The sequence below is a fragment of the Sciurus carolinensis genome, chromosome 13, assembly GCF_902686445.1.
Source record: "Sciurus carolinensis chromosome 13, mSciCar1.2, whole genome shotgun sequence".
NCBI classification, from domain to species: Eukaryota; Metazoa; Chordata; class Mammalia; order Rodentia; family Sciuridae; genus Sciurus; species Sciurus carolinensis.
Genome location: NC_062225.1, coordinates 57,074,394 through 57,097,340, shown reverse-complemented (window position 1 = coordinate 57,097,340; position 22,947 = coordinate 57,074,394). Strand labels below are relative to the sequence as shown.

Below are 22,947 nucleotides of genomic sequence, written 5' to 3'. Positions count from 1 at the left end.
ACAAGATCACGTATCAATCAAAAGTGAAGGAGAGGGCTGGGATTGTGGCTCAGTGGTAGAGCACTTGACTAGCATGTGTGAGGCACTGGATTTGACTCTCAGCACCACATACAAATAAATGAATAAAATAAAGGTTCATCAACTTCAAAAAATATATTTTTTAAAAAAGTGAAGGAGACACAGCTCTTGGATTATTCTATTGTTCTGCCTATACTCCTGGTCGCTGGCTAATACACAACATGGTGAATTTCTTCATTCCTTTTAAACACACATAACAGATGTAAAGGACCTGAACTTAAAGAATCTGTATGTTCTGATACACTAAGATACTCATACACCTGATTTGAATATAAGAATACCAATATTTTTTCTTTGTCTGAGATCTTGTCTAGAGTAGTTGTTCTCAAACCTTAGCCTGCATCAAAATCACGTGTAGGAATTGTTAAAAGAGGTCAATGGGCCCCATATCCAGATTTCTGATTAAGTAGGTCTGAAGTTGGGGCTGAGAATGTGCATTCTAACAAGTCACCAGGAAATATTGTGGCTGTGGGTCATGCTTTGAGGAACTGGCATTGTCATTCATGCACTGCTTTATGGTATTATCTCACAGGTAGATGCATTCGGCTCCTTAGTTGTTCTAAGAGAAGAAAGCATTAAGCTAAAATAGGAAGCAGTACAATAATATTCAGTAAGTTGAACAGTAAATCAAGGTATTATATTTCATCTAATTGAAGGTAGTATTGCTTATATGAAACATTACTATTTTATACACTAAGAAAGAAATACACTGTCAATTAAACCATAAGACAATGCATTTTTATTGCTTAGAAAAAATTAAATTTTATTAATTTTTAAAAATTTTATAAAAGAACTTTTAGATTTTTCTAAGAATTTTTTTTTGGGTGCTGGGGATTGAACTCAGGGTCTTGTATGAGGTCTTGCATGTGAGGCAAGCAATCTACCAACTGGGCTATTTCCCTAGTCCAAATGAGCTATATCCCCAGCCCAGAAATTTTAAAACTTGTTTAACATCCACAAATCTGAAGGAAAATGTAAGCAACTTAAGCTGGTTAAGGTAGTCTTAAACTTTATTATATTCAGTGTTCTATTCTTCTGGATCATTACTTTACTCAAAGACATAGGTGTCAAGGTTTTCTGTGCAGTATAGTTATGCTAAAGACTCTTGGTAATGCAGCATTTCTAAAAAGAGCCACCCTCTATTATCTCTGAGATTTTCTTTTAAGCTTTAGATGATCATTCTTGGAAACTTTGAAGATAGTAGTCCTATCTTAATCTTAACAGAAGACATCGAAAGAAGAGATTTTAGAATCCTATAAAACTCCCATTTATTCCTTAAATGGTCTATTGTTCAGATTTGTTCACTAAAACAGTGAAGGGTCTGCAGTTCAGTCATGTCTCTAGGATTAACAATCAAGTTCATGAAGACACAATACCATTATTGACCACAGGGCCAACAGTAATCAAAGAACACAATTTATTTTAATATGCATTCTGATTTCAGATGTGTTAACAGGTGAAAAAATGTGCAGCTTACAATTGAAGAAATGCACTATCTAAAAGTAAACATTTGTTAGTTAATTGAATCTATGTTACTACAATGAATATACTTGATATTACTAATAATTCTAAAATTAATACTCCTCTGGTTGTTGTCCTGGTTATGAACTGTAGGTCAATGTATTTCTCCAAATGTCTCAGGGAAGTAAGAAAAACAATATAGTATAGTTCCCACATATTTGCAATTACATTATTACCATTTAATAATAGAAGTTTATGCTCTGGAAGACTGAGAGTACAGGAATGCTTCTGATTTTAAGAGGTAACTTTGTAACTATCCAGGTCACAGATAAAAATTTTGGATGTAATTTTGAAATATAATAAGCAAGCATGCCTGAGGCCCTGGGTTCCATCCCCAGTACCAAAACAAACAAACAAACAAAAAAACTACACAGTCTTTCCTTTGTTTAAAAAGAGATAAGAAGCAGCACAATGAAAAGGGGACTTTAATATGAAGGAAGACAATCAAAAGACAAACAATGATAACAAAATAAAATATCTGAGAGAAAACACAAAACTATAAACATGGGGGAAAAGGTAGATAAATAGTTGGGAACTGTTTAAGTCAGATTGTGCATTGCTGTGACTGAAAGACCTGACAAGAACAAGGTAGAAGAGAAAAAGCTTATTTGGGGCTCACAATTTCAGAGGTCTCAGTTCAAAGATGGCCAACTGCATTGCTCTGGGCCTGAGATGATGCAGAATGTGGCGGAAACGTATGGCAGAGAGAAGCAATTCAGGACATGGCAATAGAAAGCAGAGAAAGCCGGCTATGCTCATCAGGGACAATCTATAAAACCCAACAGCATGGCCCTGGTGACCTACATCTTTCAGTCATACCCTACCTGCTATAGTTATTGCCAAGTTAATCCATATCAGTGGATTAATGCACTGATAAGGTTAAGGCTCTCAACATCCAATCACTTCACCTCTGAAAATTCTTGCATTGTCTACACATGAGTTTTTTGGGGACACCACATATCCAAACCATAACAGAAGTCATTAGAACAAGGGCATATAATTACATAATTCAAAGCATGCCAGATGATTAGATAGCTAAATGACTAAGCTATGGTTCCTGATGAAGGTTGTGCTGGTTGCCTCTTCTACCTCTAGCTTTCAACTCCCATTTCCTCTTTCCAAACAAGTCTGACTATGCCTCACATATCTGACCCACCTCTATAAGACCACATGCTCTGGGGAAACTGCCCCCGCTACCTTCCAGCATGTGATAGTGACTGGTTCAAACCACTGCTTTTCAAACTGAGGGTTGGACCAATCAGTGGACAATAAAATTAATTTAGTGACATGCCACTAGCATAAAAAATATCAAGAAAAAAACAAATAGATCACATAGAGTATATTGTACATATTCTTAACATGGAATAAGAGTACAATAAATAAAATAGTCAACTGAGATTATCATGTGAGAGGAAGAAAATATAAATTGGCCAGGAATAGGTACTTGGTTCCTGGACATCTCACTTGATTTTCTGATATATTATAATCAATTTGGTCACTGATTGATGAAGAGATTAAATAACTTCATAGAGTTATGGAGAAAAGTATGTGAGAAGTGTATTATCCATTGGCGAAATACTAATTTTTTCCAAACAAGTATAGTTACTGAGCATAACATTTTTCAAAATCTCAGCATTTGAATATTTTAACTGAGTTAGTACAAGTCACCCTTAAAATCATTTATACTTAGAAGAAAACAATAGTGAAATAAGATTTATAGAGCAAGCTCAACTACCAGACATAGAAAGGTTAATAGTACCAAATTTAAAGAAAATATTGACTCCAACTTAGTAGTCTTTGACTTGACTCGAGCCATTCTAAATGGAAAACAAATTCTAAAACTTTAAAATAAACTTGATTTTTAAAAAGTTTTATAAATATGCAAAACAATGATAGATTTCAGATGTTTGTTAGTAATGATATTTTTGTAGATGACACCTTAAAACCTTCAAAATTGAAAAAAAAAAAAAAACTTGGAACACTTATAACTAGAATGACCAACATGAAAAAAATGGAAAATATCAAGTGCTGGTAAGGATGTAGAACAAGTAGAATGCTCAAAACATTATCATGGTAAGTAAAATACATTTCAGATCAGATGTTAAGTTTATGGAGGATTTATTTTGTATGGCTGAAATATAACTTCACATAAAACTTAAATCAGATATATTTACACAATGTAAAAATGTGATATTATTCAATATATATTAAACTAGACACACTTTAAAGGAATAAAAATTAACAAATTCCTAGGAACACAGAAATTGCCATAACTGACTCAAGAAGAAATAGAAAATCTGAACAGACTTATCAACAAGTAAAAAGCTATGGTTCCTGATGAAGGTTGTGCTGGTTGCCTCTTCTACCTCTAGTTCAATCAGTAACCACAAATCTCCCAACAAAAAAAAAAGTTCAGGTCCAGATAGCTTCATTGATGAATACTATTAATCATTTCAAAAAGAACTAATATCAATCCTTTTCAAATATTTCCAAAAAGAAAAAAAAAAATAGAATAGGAGAACTCTTTCAAAGTCATCCTGTGAAGCCAGCATAACCCTGATACTAAAGTCACACAAAGACACCATAGGAAAACTTAGACCAATATCCTTTATGAATACAGATGCAAAAATTCTCAACAAATACTAACAAACTAAATCTAATAACATATTAAGTGAATTACAAACCATGATATACAAAATAGTGTATTCAGATTATATGAAATAAAAAAAACAGGTTCACATTTTTTTTTTACAGTTGGAAAATAATGCTTGACATTTTACAACTTTTCATTTGGAAATAATTTCAAATTTAGAAGAAATATGTAAAAGCAATACAAAGAACTTCCCTATAGTCTTCCCTCAAATACATACTTTGGTGTATTTTCCAAATAACAAGAACATTGTCACACATACCCACAATACAATTATTAATATCAGGTGATTCATCAATGTAATATTATTATCTGATGTACAGCCCATACTGAATTTCATCAACTGTCCCAATTATTGTTTAAAGTGTTTTCTTCTAATCCAGAATTCAATCCAGGATCACATGTGGCATTTAGTTATCTTTTTATACTCTTGCTAGGCAACTTCAAAGATGGTTCCAAATTCCCCAAATCCTGGTATTCATAGGCTTGTATAATATATTCCCATTGAGTATGAAATTAATGACTATTCTCTGAATCAGTTCTAAAATTATCTTATGAATCAAAGATTGTGAAAAAGTATTTTCAATCTTGATCTGATTCACATTTGAAAGAGCAACCTCAATGGTGCACCACTGGGTGCTCCAGCATGCCATCATGTGTTCTGGACTACAAAAAAGTTAACAAACAGCCTATACCTATACATTAGGTAATATAACAAATATAATTAAATATAAATAAAATAGCATTTAACCTTACTATAACTATAGTAGAAAGGTTATATACTGTTTTTGGAAAAATTTTACTTTGAATTATATTTACTTGTAAAGAGTGACATACTCAAATATATGTGTGATGGGTACCCCGGTCATGGTGTAAAATGTGTTTCCTAGTGTATGTCATGATCAAAAGGAATAAAAAATAATGTCTAAATAAATCATGATGGTGTCATTCCATTTATTCAATAACACCAAATGAAATGTAAGGGTAAATCTGCTATTTACAAATGCCAGGCACTGTATCACGTGGAGGGACCCACTTGAGGAGAAGCTGACTCACAAAGCTATATCAGTAGGCATACATGGCATACATTCAAGGCTGGTTATTCACAATACTCTGGAGCTCCTGAATCAACTAGCTCAGGGCTCATCCCTCCTCTGGGCTTCTCATAATAACATTTCCTTATTGTTTAATAAAGAATAATAATTTCCTTATTGTTCAAGCCACTCTGACTTGGGATCTCTTGTTTTTCTAACTCATTCACTTTATCGAGGGGCTCAAAGTCTAGTGGGAAGACAGATGCAATGAAAACTACAATAACCATGTTACAAAAACCTTTGAACTTTTATGGTCAGGCATTAAGGCTTTATGATGTTATCTAACTGAATCTCACAAATATATATCAAATATAAATATAATTTTACATAGTACCTTCATATGCAACAATTTATTCTAAGGAAATAGCAAGATACATGCAAAGGTAGGTGTGAGTGTGTGTGTGTGTACACAATCTAAAAATGCACCCAGAGGGGATTCATACAAATAAATGATAGACTAGTTATATAGTACACTATTATGAGGCAATTAAAAAACATAGTAGTCTATCTATTTCACTAAAATACCTTAGACGGAAAAAAGGTCCAAACATATTGAGTTAAAATTTAATTCCTCTAGCAGCTACTAGTGTAAGAGAAATTTCCACAAGCACTGCTGTCAACTATAATCATGGATTTTACCTATATTCTTCCCCAACTTTTTGCTCAGGAAAGTACTGAAGAGTTGACATTATTTTTTGAAAGTAAAAATCTTACATATTTGGGGGAGAGAATGTGGGACAAAGTTGCACACTGTGCTCATAATAGTGTCCTTGATATTAAAAGCGTATTCATTTTTCCATTTAAAAAATATTTTCTAAGCAACTACTATGCATCAGACACTGTGCTAGTTGTGCTAGGTGTTGAAAGCACAGGAAAAATCACAAGTATTCCGTGTCCTTAAAGCATCTCCATTTAGATTTGCTGAAAGCTAAGATGTGACACATTGCCTTATTGGCAATCACAAGAGGCAAGAGGCCCCCAGGACTGACTGTACTAATGATCAGCAAAGACTTGAGGCCAGGAAAAAAAGGACTGTTCCATTTTTAAAAAAAGTTACCCAACTCTGAATTTTTGGGCAAGCTATTTGAATTATATAAACAGTCTCTTCTGAATTTAAGGAAATACTGTTTGAGTGATTAAATTTTTATGTAAAATTTATAAGATTTTTTAAAAAGGAATATAAGTGGTCATTTATGCTGCTCAGTCTTTTTGAGGGAAGAACCCACATTTTTATTATTACTGTACCACAAACTTCTAAAGAATTGTTCATCAAACTGCTGTGTTTCATTTTGTTCTGAAGCACTAAAATTATCTCACAATTATTAAAAGAAAAATAAAAAAAGTCCTTCCAGATACAACATTGTCTGCACTACAACTTCTACAAGAACAACAGTCTACTTTATATATTCCATGTTAAACTTTAAGTTTATGCCCCAGTGGTTTTCTGGTGCAATATTCTTACTTGAGTCTTTATTTTACTTGGTATTACCACTCGAATCCCTTACTATTGCCAAAATACAAAACACAGCTAGAAACTAAAGAAGCAAAACAACCTAACAGAAAACAGCTATCCAATTTAAAATAAAAGCAAGTTTATTTCCTTGTCTTGCACCTACTTTCCGTTGATTGACAGGTGACAGTTTAAAAGAATCATCCAGGGGAGTGTGTGAATGACCCATAAAAGAACTGAGAGGACAATGGGAAACAATTGAGGAAACAGAAATATGTGTGCTTAAGAGCAGCAGTTCCTTCAATTCTTCACATCCATTATACAAGAAGTCTTTATGTTCTCCCTATAAAGATGACGGCAGTGTTCAGCACCACAGAAATACCTTAGCCATTTAAAAACCAGGTTCTACGTCTACTGATCACAGATAACTGCAACAAGACAAAGACAAAGATTTCTTCATAAGCACATTCTTTTTAAAACACATACTTGGAAATAGCAGAACATTTTTATTTTTTAAATGAATAAACTACAATGAATGACATATGGTGCTATAGAGCTCTAGGACCAAGATAGCAAGAAGGTTATCAGTCTTTCGGCACTGGACGAATTTTTCCAGTTCTGGAAATTCAGATTGAAATACAGTCAGTAGACGTAAGAGAAGAAAAAACAAAAAGCAAAAAATAAAAACAACAACAACACAGGAAGATGTTCTCTTTGCAAATTTTCCTCCTCTGAAAATGGAAGGTATGCTGAAGACTTCTTAATTGCAAATTCAGCATTTAAGTATCCAGTTTTCACAAATTTATACTATTTAATAGAAATCAGCCATTCAAGTCAACTTCATGGAAAGGTCCCTGGGACAATGATTTGTCTTATATGTTCTATACAGAACAAATGGAACTTAATTTTAAAATCCTAACCTTTAGTACTTGAATAGTCCCACTTTAAGGGCATGGATCTTTTAGGGTATCAAATGAGTGTCCACAGATGTTCAATTAAGTCTCCCCACTTTGCATAGCCAGACTCCTATGTTTCCAGGGCACTGTATACACTCTGGACTCTCCATTCTGCTCACAAAGCTTCAGTAGTTTTTCTGTGCCAGGCCTCATGAAGTTTTGGCCTATTATATGCACCTTAATATCTGGCAACTGATTTTAGATATTGGACAACAGACAATGTAAGACCATGATCTCAGAAAGGGGGAAACTACATAGGATAAACCACAAAACATTCCAGTTGTCTGAGGACGTTTTCTAGACTGTGGCACAAGCAGTCTTACTGAGCTAGGGAAAGATAAACAAGACGTCAGGAGTACTGAGACAAGTGGAATTTTAAGAGTATACCAAAGAGAACTAAGATTTGAAAAGACTCCAGAAATTTGTATAAGAGACACCTTATGTATTTGGTAAAGCTGCACATAACCAGGGAACAAGGACAAGACTATACAAGATCAAAGGAAACAAAGCCTGGAAGTTGTGGGCTACACAGAGAAGCCTGAGATTGCATAGAACTTGGAGACATAAGCTGTCCTACCAGCCATAATGAGGGGAATGCCTTGAACATCCTAAATACTTTGCTGACACCCCAGAAAGGGTATAAGCAAGCTATTCTAGTCCTAGAGTAAGGGTTACCTGACTCTCCTCCAGAAAACTTTAAAATAAGCAATCCTTACCAAGATGAGTTCACTGGTAAATTCTACCAAGTATTTAAGGGAAAAACCATATCAATTCTCTTTATTCTCTTCTAGAAGATAGAAGCGGCAGGAATACTTTCTAACTGATTCTATGAAGACAGTATTACTCTAATATAAAACCATAAAGAACATTTTAAGGAAACTACAAACCAGCATCTCTTTTGAAGAGAGATGCAAAAATCTCAACTAAATATCAGCAAATTGATTTAACAATGCATAAACATAATTATATATCATAATCAACTGTGATTTATCCCACATATGCAAATTTGGCTTGACATTCAAAAAACAACTAATGGATTTCATCATAACAACAAGTTTATTTAAAAAATAGCATAATCCAAACTCTCAGAAATCTGGTTATAGAGGGGAACACTCTCAACTTGATTAAAAACATTTACAAAAACAAAACAAAAAAAAACCTACAGCTGACATTACATTCAATGGTAAGAAACTAGAAGATTTCTCACTAAGATCAGGCACAAGGCAAGGATGATCCTTCTCGTCACTCTCTTTTAACATTATATTGCAAGTCCTAGCAATGAAATAAGAAGAGGAAATAAAGGTAAAGGAATTAAGAAGAAAGAAAATGCTCACTGATGACATGATAATGTAGAAAATTCAAAAGTATCAACAAAAAACTCCTAGAATAAGTAATTATGGTGATGACGCAGGATACAAGATAAATATACAAAAGTCAATCACTTTTCTATATACCAGCAATGAACAAGTGGCACAAATTAGAAACACAAATTAGAAATTAGAAACACAGACACGTATACATGAATAATCTATATGGAGAAATTACAAAAATAAATCAAAGAATTAAATGAGTGGAAAGATATTCCATGTCCATGGATAGAAAGGACATTTCAACACTGCAAAGATGTCAAGATGTTAGTCTTTCTCATCTTGAACTACAGATTCAAAACAATTCTAATCAAGATTGCAACATTTATTTTGGGACTATCAAAATGATTCTAAAGTTTATATAGACAGATAAAAGACCCAGAACAGCTAACAAAATATTATAGGAGAACAAGGAAAGAGGATTGACACTGTGATTTTAAGATATACTATAAAGTTGAGGTAATTAACACAGTGTGGTTTTTGTAAAACAAAAGAGACAACTAGAAAGATGGAATAGAAGAGAGCACAGAAATCGACCCACATAAATATAGACAACAGATCTTTGACAAAAGAGCAAAGGCAACACAATGGGGAAAAGATAGTCTTTCAACAAATGGTACTGGAACAACTAGACATCAACATGAAAAAATATGAATCTAGACACAGATCTGAAACCCTTTCCAAAATGAATTCAAAATGGACCACAGGCTTAAATATAAAATGTGAAACAATAAACCTCTAGAAGTAACATAGGAGAAAATCTAAATGACCTTGGTAAAACAATGACTTTCTAGATAAAACACCAAAGGCATGAACAGAAATAACTGATAAGCTGGGCTTCATTAAAATCAAAACCCTCTCCTTTACAAAGGCCACTGTCAAGGAAATGAGAAGATAATCCATACACTGGGAGAAATTATTCATAAAAGATATGTCTGATAAATAATGGTTATCCAAAATATATTAAAAAATCTTAAACCTCACCAAAAATCAAACAACTGACTTGATTAAAAAATGGGTAAAAGATTTGAACAGCTATCTCACCAAAGAAGATATACAGATGGCAAATTTGCATGTGGAAAGATGGTCCACATCGCATGTCCAAATTAAAATATTAATGAGACATACTACTGCCCATTTATTAGAATGATGAATATCTGAAACACTCAATAATTGTTTCTAAACACAATGAACTGAATGAATGGAAAACATGTCCACATGAAAAACTTCATGGTTTTAGCCATAATTTCCAAAACCAGAAAGAACTTTGGTAGATGAATGAATAATGAGTATAACAGGACAATGGAATATTAATCAGCAATAAAAAGAAATAAGGTATCATCAAGCCATGAAAAGACATGGACAGATCTTCAATGCATATTACTAAGTAAAAGAAAGAAATGTGAAAAGGTTACACACTGTATAACCTGGAAAAGGCAAAAGCAAATGGTTAGTAGTGAAAAAAGCAAATGGATACTAGTGGCCAAACGACAGGGCTGGAAGACATTTTAGTTTTAGGTTCACAGCAAAATTGAACAGAAAACTGGAAGAAGCAGCAAAGCAGAAGAGCATTTTTTAGGGTGGTGAAACTATTCTGTATTATAATATAATAACTGATTATATTATACATTTGTCCAATCCTACAGGATATAAAACATCAGGAGTGAACTCTAATTTAAACTATGGACTTTGGTAACCATTACCTGTCAATTCAGGTTCGCTGTAATAATTATACCCATTCTGGGGTAGGCTGTTGATAATGCAGAGGCTGTGACTATGTGCAGTGAGAAAAGCAAAAGGGTTAAGCTCTCTGTACTTTCTGTTCAATTTTTCTGTGAACCTAAAATTAAAACTGCTCTAAAAATCCCTATTAGATTCAATCTGATCTGATGGTTCATTACCTGATTCTCAGAGTGAATTTCAATTTTCTTTAAAAGAAGACAATAAATTTGCATTCTCAACAACATAGCACGTATAATGTCTACCACACAATAAAAGATAGCTAGATATACTAAGAAGCAAGTCAATGTGACCTATAATACAATAATGGAATAGATCATTCACTCAATAGAAAGCAACCTAGAATGATGACCCAGGTGTCAGAAATAGTGTACAAGAATTTTAAAGTAGCTCCAGGTCTATTAACAGGAAAATATGGTTACAAAAGAATGAACATATTGAAAACAGCAGGAGAGAAAGAAGCTATAATAAATAAACAAAGAACTAAGAAATAGTGACGAATAAAAAAGATAATGAATGGGCTTAATAACTGACTGGAAAAGAAACAAATCAAGGACCATGAAGAGAGATCAGCAGAGATTACTCTATCAAAAGTACAGGACTTAAAAAAAAAAAAAGAAAGTGGTGGTAGAGGAAGGAATAGAGCCACAATGCTCTGCAGGATAAGATCAAAATGTGTAAATATGTGTAATGGAAATCCCAAGAAGAGAGAATGGAACAGATAAATATTTGAAGAAGTAACAATGAAATCTTTCCCAAAGTTTCTGAAAAACATAATGTATAGATCCAAGAAGCGAAGTGACCCCCCAAAAGGATAAAAAGACAAGAAAACCCTACCTAGGACTATTATAGTCAAACTGCTAGAAAACAAAGATAAAAAGAAAATCATGAAGGCCATCAGAAAGAAAGTATACACTGAATATGGAAGAATAACAATACAGACATGACTAAGTTCTTATCAGAAACAACAGACACTAGGAAACAATGAAATGACATCTTTAAAATGCTGAAAAAAAATACACAAAATCCTGTCAACCTCAAGTTCCATATCTTTCAAACATGAAGGAAGAATAAAGGCCTTTATAGATAAATGAGAACTCAATGCCAGCAGACCCACACTTAAAAAAAAAAAAGTTAAAGGGAAATTTCAGACGATAGAAAATTGACACCAGATGGAAAATGCATGGGTAAATATAAAATTCGATGTGTGTGTACGCATTTTTATTTTAGAAGACATGAGCATTTAAAGCAAAAATTATAACATGGTATTTCTGGATGTATACATTATATGTATATAAACATACATATATGCACACATATATATTATAAACATGCACACACACATATAATAGCACAAAGGAGAGTGGTAAGTACTGTGAAAAGTTAAGAATATATTTAAATCCCTAGAATAACCACTAAGAAAAAATGCCAAGAAGTATAGCTGAAAGGCCAGTAAAATAAAAATAGAAAACTGAAAATTATTTGATTTTCTGCCCAAAAAAGAAAGAGAAGACCAAAGGAGATGGAACAAATGGAAAGCAAAAAACACAATTATAGACTTTAATTCAACTGATATTAAATGTTAGTGAAATAAATGCTCCAATTAAAAGGCAAAGATAATCAATAAAGACTGTACTGCTTGAAATCTTTGCATTTTTCTATAAAAACTATAAACGAACAAAAATTCAACTTAAGTTTCTAAAGTGTTATGTCAGATCATCAGGTTCACAAAAGGAACAGCAATGCCCTTAACTGCATCTCTCTTTCAGGTTTCAAAGTTCCAGAGCAGGTAGCTAGAGTATAAAATAAAGAACACTTCTGGTTTTTGTCCATCGGAACCCAGTAGGAGATGTCCTCCTGACTAACAGGAGGTGCTCAACTACTGACTCCAAATTATAATGCTTTTTTGTACAAAGTAATTTTCAAAGCCAGAATCATTCTCAACATAGCTTCATGGGAGTCAGTTAAAAAAAAAAGAACATGCAGTGGGTAATGCAAACTTGCTAGTCAGCTGTCAGTTGACTAACTACCAACAAAAGACACTGATCTTGCCTCTGAGGATGAAAATTTAAATAAAATGTATAACCACTTTATGAATCAAGGGAATACAAAGTCCCTGTATATGTTATTCAGTCCAGTGTTTATTACATTTTAATCTACTTAGGTTTTTCTCTAGTCTCCCACTAGGTGCTCTTATGTCCCCCTAGTGGATACAGGTTGATACGGTGGTGGAAAGACAGGAGCAGTACTGGCTACGTAAAGATCATAAATCCTAAATGCCTGCATTGCCCACGTACTTTTCCAAACCAAAGCCTTGCACTGTCTAATTTACCATAAACAAGGAAAATATTAACACATCTGAACTGTACCACACTATCTGCCCCATGTGTGGTCACTAGGCTAAAACATAATCCCGGCTCATGACATAGGCATGAACAAATGCACACCAATTAGCAACACATTTTGACCTGACATAATACAAAGGAGTCGACATTTCCACTGTAAATCTCTATTTTTAGAGATTTACAGCTTAGTCATAAAAGTGGACTTCAGAAAAATTTAGGGTGCAAAGATTTAGCCACAAGAGAGAATTTTTCCTTCTAATGAACTAAAAGTAAAACAGTGTGTAGAAAATCTGATCTGAAACTATGAGTGTGTGAGGGGTTGGGGAGAAACACCCTCCTCATGAACAGAAAATTTAACAGTTAAGTGTTCAAACTGTCTATTTTTTGAAGGGATAGAGGTTAGAGATAAAAGAAGGTATCAATGTAAATTTTAAAAGATTTTTCTTTCCAAAATGCAAAAATAAGTCCCCCTGTTAATATTTTCAGTATTAAGTTCTAAAAATACAATTTTGTCCCCAAATACATATATACATACATATAATGAGGCCAGACAAGCAGTTGGATATGAATTGTCTTCCAGCCCATTATTATTATGCATAGTTCACTTTTCCCAATTAGACATGAAGCTGACACTGCCAGCACTGGATCCATGTCAATGGGTTTCCACAGAGCCTTTGCACAGAAAGGCAAGGTTCCCTTTTATTGGGGAGTCCCTTTCTCCAGGACATCATGGCAACAGAGAGTCCAGGTTCTACAATGATACTCTACAATGATATTCTGTTCCTAGCTTCGGCCAAAACTTTGCCCCCATACCTCACTTTCTATCTTCACTTCCTGTTTTATTTGCATTTGAATATGATCATCAGGTACACACAGGAATGTGTCTAAGTAAATAAACACATTTTGTTCATTGCTGTATCTTAGCGCACAGTAGATGCTTAATCCTCCTGCCATTTTAATTTGCAGTGCTCTAGTTCATCTGAGGATTTTTTGTGAGTTTACTCGATACTTAGACTTTGCTTTGTATTCCCACTTCCTAACACCATGCTTCTTAGTATATGGTAGGTACTAAATAAATGGAAGGAACAACCACAGTCAAAAATCTAGCAGTTTGGTTTTTGTATTCTTCTGCCGAAGTTAGGAATTGAGTTTAAGAAAAAGAGTTGTCCTAAAGAATTAGATACTGGTGATATGGAATTGCTTAAGGTTATTACAGTAGCACAATCTACATTCATATTCTAGAAACATGTTTTTAGCTGGCATAATCAACAGCAAACACATAAGGTGAAATTTAAAAATCTAAGATCTTCCCATAACATGTTAATACTGACCATGGTCACAAACCCTCCCATTTCAAGCTGCCAAATCCTCATGCAAATTATTTCTAGGTTTCTAGTTCAATAAAGTGTTCCTGTTAACTCACGATCTAGTCAAAATAATAATCCCTGATGCTCTAAATTAGAAATGCTTTGTCCTGGGAACTCAACAAAACTCAGACTTCTCTCATTTTGAATTCAGCTAAAGTGTAGCATCTTGTAACACAATAAAGAGACAAAAGAAACTGGGAGATTTAGAATCCAAATGCAAAGAAACACTAGAAAGAAAGTTCTCACTTGTCAGCACCTGGGCATATGCCTTGTAAAACTCACTCATAGGATACAATTTATCATAGACAGTCTCATAATGGACATGATTAAAAACTCATTAGGTACCACTACTAGAAAGGTCAAACAGCATACCTTGATACAGGTACATCCCTTGAGAGACAATAGGTTGGGTGAAAATACTTTTGGTATGAAAATGTTGCATTGAAACACAATCTTCTAAGGCTCAATGTAGTACAATGACTTGTTTTCCCAAAATCTATGAGTCATTGCAAGATTAGGCAAAAACACACCCATATGACCCAATAACAAGACATGGACAAGGGCTAGATGATAGAGTTAAATTGAAAAATCAAAGATTTCTAGAATTTAGAAGAGTGATACGGATGTTACAAACTCCTCTCTACAAAAGAATCCTGGGATGTAGAAACCAAACATTATCCTTAAAGAATAAGCTACACAATTAAGATCAGGACTCAAATAACTTTTCCTTTCATTACTTCTTCAAACTATTAAGGGGAATATTCTGTCCGAGTAATCTCAGTTTAGAACCAACAGCTTATTTTATATAAGTTTGGGTTTCAAAGTGAATTAGCAACTTATTTCCATTTTAGTTTGAAGCTTTTTTTTTTTTTCTTCTTCTTCTGACATTAGGAAGAAATCTGAGGAAAAGGTAGTCTAGGAGCCTTCTTTTAGGTGCCTTCCTTTCATAACATTCTAATAAAATGTCTTTCCTATTTCTTGAATCATTAGAGTCTTTGGTTCATAAAAGTTGTAATAAATCTGTTTTGAATGGAAAATTTCAGAGGCAACCACAGTCCTTCATTCCAACAGGAAGAAGTGGTAAGTTTTACCCTCTCGAAAGTCACAGTGAAGGCTGGGTATATAGCTTAGCAGTAGAGCACTTACTGAGCATGTGCAAGGTCTGGGTTCCATCCTCAGCACTGCAAATGCAAAAACAAAAACAAAAAAAGAACCAAAACAAAACAAAAACCAGAAAAGAATCAGTGACCCAGGTTACCCTTGAGGAAACTAACACTTTATCATTAATTACTGTGGCAAACAGACCCTAAGGTGACCCTCAGCAATACCCAACTCCTGGTGCATACTTCTCCTGCAATCCCTTCACCTTGATTATGCACAAGACCTGTGAACTGCTCCTAAGTAGGACGTGGCAAAGGTGACAGGATATCATTCCTGTGGTTAGGTTACATTATAGAGCGAAGGCGATTCTCCATATGTCTTCATGAAGTGAGCAGTCATGCTGATGAAGTCCGTGTGGCAAGGAGTTATGGGTACCTTCTAGAAAGAACTGAGTGTGGCCTCATGGTTTTAATAAAAGAGTTTTTAATGACATTTGTAGCTTTACTAATTGGGTGACTGGTGATGCCACTAATAGAAGTGGAGAAGAATGGAGACAAAGTGATTAGTGGTTTTAATTTTAAATTTGGTGGGGGCGGGTGAGTAGTGGAGTGAGGCTGAGAGTTCTTTTCTAGGCATTGTTAAGTCTGAGAAGCGTGTTGGACTTTCATTTTGGAAGATTCAGTTGGCAGGAAGATATATGGAGTTTGGGGTTTAGGGGCAAGATCTATAGTGAAGCATTTAAAGGATGAACTTCTAGTGTACAAATGGGAGGAGAATAATAAACACTATAACTTGGGAGGGAGGCAGGGTGAAGTGGGCAGAGGATCCAGCTTCATCAAGGGGCAGAAGGGAAAATGTGCATACAATAAGCAGGAAAGCAAACAAGAAATGGAACACAACCCTTCTGCAGTTACCATATGCAAATGATTTTAAATTTTGTCTGCAAAATGTAGGAGCTGACACAACCTGCTGTTTTATGAAGGAGGAGTGCTCCAGAATCTTTCTTATGTTCATCAGATAATTTTCATTGGATGAGGTACTCAATCTTTAATGACAGGTACTCTGTAAGTAAATGTCTACAACAGTGCTGAACTTCCAGATTAAGAATTTATAATTTTGCTTAGTTGTTTTTCATATGAGGGGGCAAAATACAAAATGTTACAGGGCATCTATCTATACTAAGCTACCAAACTTCCTCTAAGTTCTTGTACAAGAACTTAAAGTAATAAAGCTAGAAAACATTTATATTGGTTACAAATCGGTGTCTGGAATTTTACAATGCCAACTTAATTCATCCTCACAACCCTGTGGGTTAGGGACTATTATTAACACCACTTTACAGAAGATGTAAAGGGCATAGATGGTTAAGTTAATTGGCACTCTGACCATGCCCATGGTCAAAAGTGCCAGAGTGTAGCTGGACACAAAGGGTCTATCTCTTGAGCCCAAGCTTTTAAACACAGTACCCCTGTTTCTCATAAGTAAAGCAGTATCACTTGATCTAGCAAATTCCAGCATTTTTGCTTGGGTTGCAAAGAAAGCCCATCAGTTTTATCTATTTTATTTTCTAAGGGCAACGTTTTAATAATCATGAACACATTGTTTATAATATTTTCTATTCACTCACAAGATTTATCATGACCAAAAATGTTCTGAGAAAATATACTTTGAAAATTGTTATTGCATTGTTCATATTACAAATCTTATATAAGTGGTAACTGCAATCTCAAAAAAAAAAAAAAAAGAGATAAGTGATTTCAGAAGAAACTACATGGTAACTTGCTTTGACAGGGCACTACTCTTTTCTATTATAAAACTATAATTTAGTTTCTCCTGTTCCTTTTCCCTCTAATTTTTCTATCCTTCTGTCACTAAGAAGGATCAATTGCACCATTTTATTTGACACATTGAAAATAATTATGATTTGCCACCTAACCAGCTCATCTGTGAATGACAGATGCACTTCTTCCTCAAAGGAAACTTGACTGCTTGGGGACATTTCCATTACTGGCTGGTTCCTTCACAGTGGAATAAGAGTAAATATAGATGTTAGGAAGGAAGTATGCACACATCAGACTTAGAGGAAAAGGAATATGTCCCCTCAACTGGTGTTTGTGTCCTCCCTTCCCTTGCCCCAGTCCAGCTTTTTTGTGCTGATAAGATACCAAATTTGATTTTTTAATGGGTTATTTTTAATTATACATGACAGTAGAATACATTTTGATATAACTATACAATCACAGCATATATCTTACTCTAGTTAGGATCCATTCTTGTGGATGTACAACAATTTCATTTTTAAAAATGGAAAATACAAAGATTTTAGGGTGAGCATCTCCAAACAGTACAGGAGAAAATAATAATGTCCAAAAGAATCTTCAACTATAAGAGTTACAAAAGCTTATAAGGGATCATATTATAGTATTCAATTCACGAATGGGAAAATCTAAATTTGGAGCAACTGGACAGTATGATTAAAATGTCTTTATGTGTCATTGTACTTTCTACCACAAACAAAAAATACAACTTGAGTTTCCCAAACTTTTTCTATAGCCACAATTCAAAAGACAACAAAATTTCCTTTATCCAGCAAATACCTGAGGACAAAAAAGGCAGGTGACTGGGCAAAGTTGAAAACACCTAAGTGAAATACAGCATGAAGTATAATGGTTCCCTAATGTCAGTGGATGACGATGTTGTCAGCAATCAAGAGCAAACTGAAAAAATGAACAAGTTTATCAATAAGATAAATGTTTTCTATTTTAACAACTGTCCTTTACTGAATAATTATGACATTCCTAACTATTTTGGTGCTAAGATAGCCCCTTCTCCTTTCCTTGTCTATGACAAGGAAACATTTTAGAATTACATCAGTTCTTCATAACCTCACTGTGTTAGTTATCTATTGTTGTGTGACAAATCATTCCCCAAAGCTTGGCCACTTACAAACGTTTATTATCTCACACAGTTTTAAGAACAGCTCTCCTGAGGATACTCCACGAGGCTGCAGTCAAGAAAGAGGAAGGCTGGGGCCGCCGCACTCATTTGAAGATCTGGGCAGGTTGAAGGTCCTTATTCAAGGTGGCTTACTTATGTAACTGCTGGCAAAAGGCCTGGGTTCCTCAGATGCTCTTGGCCAGAGACTTCAGTCCTTTTCCATAAGGGTAACTCTATGGGGCTGCTTATGATATGGAAGTTAGCTTCCCTCATGGTAAGCAATCCAACAGAATGAAAGCATTCAAGACAGAAGTCATATTTATTACCTTTTATAACAATCATAGAAGTGATGCACCATCATTTCTGCCATATTTTACTGGTCACAAAAACCAGTATATTGAAGGAAGAGATCAGGGTGTGACTACAAGGAGACAGGGATCATTGAGGATTATTTTGGAGGCTGGCTACCACAATATTTTTTAAAAAATATTACTTTATTATTCCATGAAATTAAAAGTCTGGAAACTACTAGCATAAAAGTTAAAAAATTATTGTTCTAGTTACAGTGGAAACATTAATTAGTGTTGAATAAGTCATTCAACTGTCAAGATTTCAGTTTCTTTAGATAAAAGGGGAGTAGCTGATAGTCTCTTAGGTTTCCTCCTCAGTGCTAACATTCTACAATTTACATGTCTGTACTAGGAATGATGAGTCACAGCATCCAGACTGAAGAGCCCAGGCTATCTTAACCTCAGAAAACAAATGAAAATGAAATATGGTAGGAATTATTAAGCAAATCAAATAATACTTTTCTGCCTTACTGCCGTCAATTATAAAATGGAGAAAATAATCCTATCCTATCCCTATTAAGTCATTCCTAAGTATTATTTTCTTTATTAACTTAGGACATTCCTTAGTTGTAATGGCCCATTTTGAGAAACCCGCCTTTCTATCAACGTGGAATACAAGAGTTTTGTGAACTGTGAAATTTCTACTGTAAAATCACTATGCTTACTATGTTGTTATAATATCAATTTGGTAAAGAAATGATGTTAATATTGATAGTCATGGTAATCTTCTGCCCAGGTTGCCCTCAAACTTTCTATCTTCCTGCCTCAGCCTCCAGAGTAGGTAGGATTCCACGCATGTGCCACTGTGCCCAGCATGGTAGTAATTGTAAATTATGTAATAGTCTTCTTCCTCAGAAGAAGTTCTTCTTCAACTTCTCAGAGAACTTCATAATAGCTTAGTTTTCAATGAATCCTTTTTGTATGTTTTTCAATTCAAAAAATGTCAAATAGTATGCAAATTGACAAAAAAAATCACACTTTAATGATTTTCAGTTCTTCATCCTTCTGTTTCAGTTTAAATACTAATGAACATATTTGTGCTAGTTGACATCATATTCAGGATTATATTTGTTCTTTTTTTTCCCCCCAAATTTCCTCTGAATGTACTTCTTAGTCCCCCCTAATACTAATACTCTCTGCACTGAAACTGGAAGCCACACAAACCAAGGAATTGGTTTGGTATCAATAAAGAAACAAGGAAAGTCCCTGGCCTGTGACTGCTCAGTGTTACAATCAGGGCAACTTCTGGCCTAAAAGCAAGGCCAGAGGTTAGACAAAAAGAATCACACAAAATTTACCCAAAATATTGCCAGAAGACGAACATGAAAAGTAGAGGCAAAATAATATTGTCAAACTGGTTCTTCATTTTAGGAACTCAAGGCAAGACAAAAATTATTTGGGGACTATTAGACATCTTTTCCCCACTGCTTTCAACTAACAAAGTAAAAAAAAAAAAAAAAAAAGCATTTAAGGTTTCAGGCATTCAAGAGTGACAACTGTCTTTCAGACAGTTGGAAAAGACTTGAAAAAACACTGGTTGGAATAAATGGAATGTGCCTTGGCTTCTGTGGTCAAAATTTCTGGGACTCAGCTGAAACAAGATTCTGGCTTAAGACTTATATGGTTTTCATCACCCCATAAACATTAACATTATTGATGCAGATCTGTCACTTGAAATATTTACCCATATCCTCTACTGCAAGGAATTTTCTTTTTACCCATTCATCTCTAGTGACAAATTTGTGGCACTTACAAATTTAAAAGGCTGTCAAAATCTAATAATGAAATTTGGGGGGGGGGGAGTCATATGGGGCATAGATCAGAAAGAACCAAAATTAATTTCAGAGAATTTACTGCAAAGGTTAGGGGTTACAATGAGGCAAGTTTTTCTCTATAATATGAAATCTACAGAAGCAATATTTTCCCAGAGGTAAAGAAAAAGTAGAGAAAGAACTAGTGCTACTTAAACCAGGGAACAAAGTTAGAAACAAAAACCAGTGTACAGACAGCGTAAAAAAACCACATGTTGTCAGTGACTTAAACCATGCCTGGGCCCATGTTCATTTTAATAATGGCTATTCCTAAAAGCCAGACATACTTTTCATCTACTGATAACTCACCTAAGAAACTTTTCCATCTCAAAAGGGATTGAATGTAACAGCTTGAGTTCTACAGCACTGCCCCCCCCCAAAAAAAAAGTTTAAGAAAAACGTAAAGATGGTGTAAAAAGAAAAGAAGCCAGAGTTTTTTTCCCTGCTGAATCTTCTATGATATACCTCCTATACCTCCTACTAGAGCAGTTCTATAGTTTGGGGTAGACATTTGCCTCAAGGTCTTAGTTTTAGGTGTCTTGAGGAAGAAGTCAGAAGGAGGAAGTCACAGGTGGGCATATTCACAGAAAGGACACAATTGAGGAAGAAGCTCACAAGTCAAGTAGAGAGCTCTTGCTACATTATGTCAGAGATCGTACTGGATAAGAACTGGGACATTAACTCAAAGTCAGGCTATAAAGTGCTTGTATCCTAAGACAGTTAAGAGTTAAAATGCCAAAGTTTGATGCCCAGTGGGTTGGCTTCATACTATAGGTGGCCTTCTGTATAGTGTGCCATGGGAATAGTAGCCAAGTGCTTAGGATAATCAATCCTGATAGAAAGTTGCAGTGGTCAATCGGGTCTCTGCTTCATAATACATCCAATGCTGGAACTTCAAGTCTTGAGACCTCAGGTTACTTTATCATGATAGCCCCTCAATCATGAATGCTGAGATAGCAGAACATGAGAAGAGGCAAAATTCCGCCACACCCTATCACAATTCAGTCTTCCTTATCTTGCCCTAATCATTATACCCAAAATTCTCATAGCTTAAGGTTTGGGGATCCTGTTATTCAGTGTGAATTCTCAAGTCTGTGATATAAATCTCTGAACTTTCTTGCATACGGTCCCTGAATGAAAACACTGCAGGAGCAAGAGATGCTGTTTTGGCTGTTAAGTCTTGTTTGCTACACACCCTAATCTTAGTTTTCAAGGGTTGCTATAACAAATTGCTACAAACTGGGTGGCTTCAAACAACAGAAACTGATCTCTCACAGCTATAGAGCCTAGAAGCCTGAAATTAAGTTGTCGGCCATTAGTTCCTTCTGGGGGCTTTTGAGAGAATCTGCTCCACACCTCTCTCCAAGTGTGTGGTTTCACTGGCAATCCTTGGCATTCCTTGGCTTGCAGCTCTATTATCAATCTCTGTTTTTCTTCACAGGTCCATGTGTCCATGTGTCTGTTTTCTTATAAGTACAGTAATGGTGGATTAGGGACCATCCTGATTCATTATGGCCTCATTTTAATAAAATATATCTGCAAAGACCTTCTTTCCAAGTAAGGTCATGTTCTGAGTTTCTGGGCAGATATGATTTTGGGGATAAGGACATTACTCAACCAGTACACCTCACAAACTTACCACAAGAAGCACCCTAAATACTTGTCTACCTTCCCTACCAAAGGAGAAAAACAGTATCAGGGCTCTTCATGAAGGAGGTACCAGAGAAACTATTCTCTGAAATCTGGCATTATAGTCATTTTCCATAACTCCTCATGAGATCCTGATAAAGCAAAGTCTGCTAATGAAACAAACCTTGCCTCCTTTCAACTTTTTAGGGCCATGTTCTTAAATAGGAAGAAACCAAGGCTTATATAAGAAACTGACAAAATCTCCATTCTAAGAGTACCAATGTAACAGATAGGAGAAAGGAACAACATCAATAAACAAACCAGAAGAAACAAAGACACGGGAAGACTCCCTCTGGTTTATATTCTTAGAAAAATCTGAAGAAAATATTATAGCTAAAAATATTAACAACAACAAGAACATAATGCCACAGAAAGGGGATCAGAGATCAAGAGAATATATTTTTTAGAAATTAAAAACAGGATTACCAAAATGAAATACTCAAAATTATCAGAAGGTAAAAGCTGAGAAACTCTTAGCACAACAACAACAC

General features: G+C 34.8%; 1 protein-coding gene across 1 annotated transcript in view; it reads right to left on the bottom strand.

Moving 5' to 3' along the window:
- Positions 1-22,947, bottom strand: part of Srbd1 (S1 RNA binding domain 1) — a 237,839-nt gene that overhangs the window by 43,731 nt on the left and 171,161 nt on the right. The window lies entirely within an intron of this gene.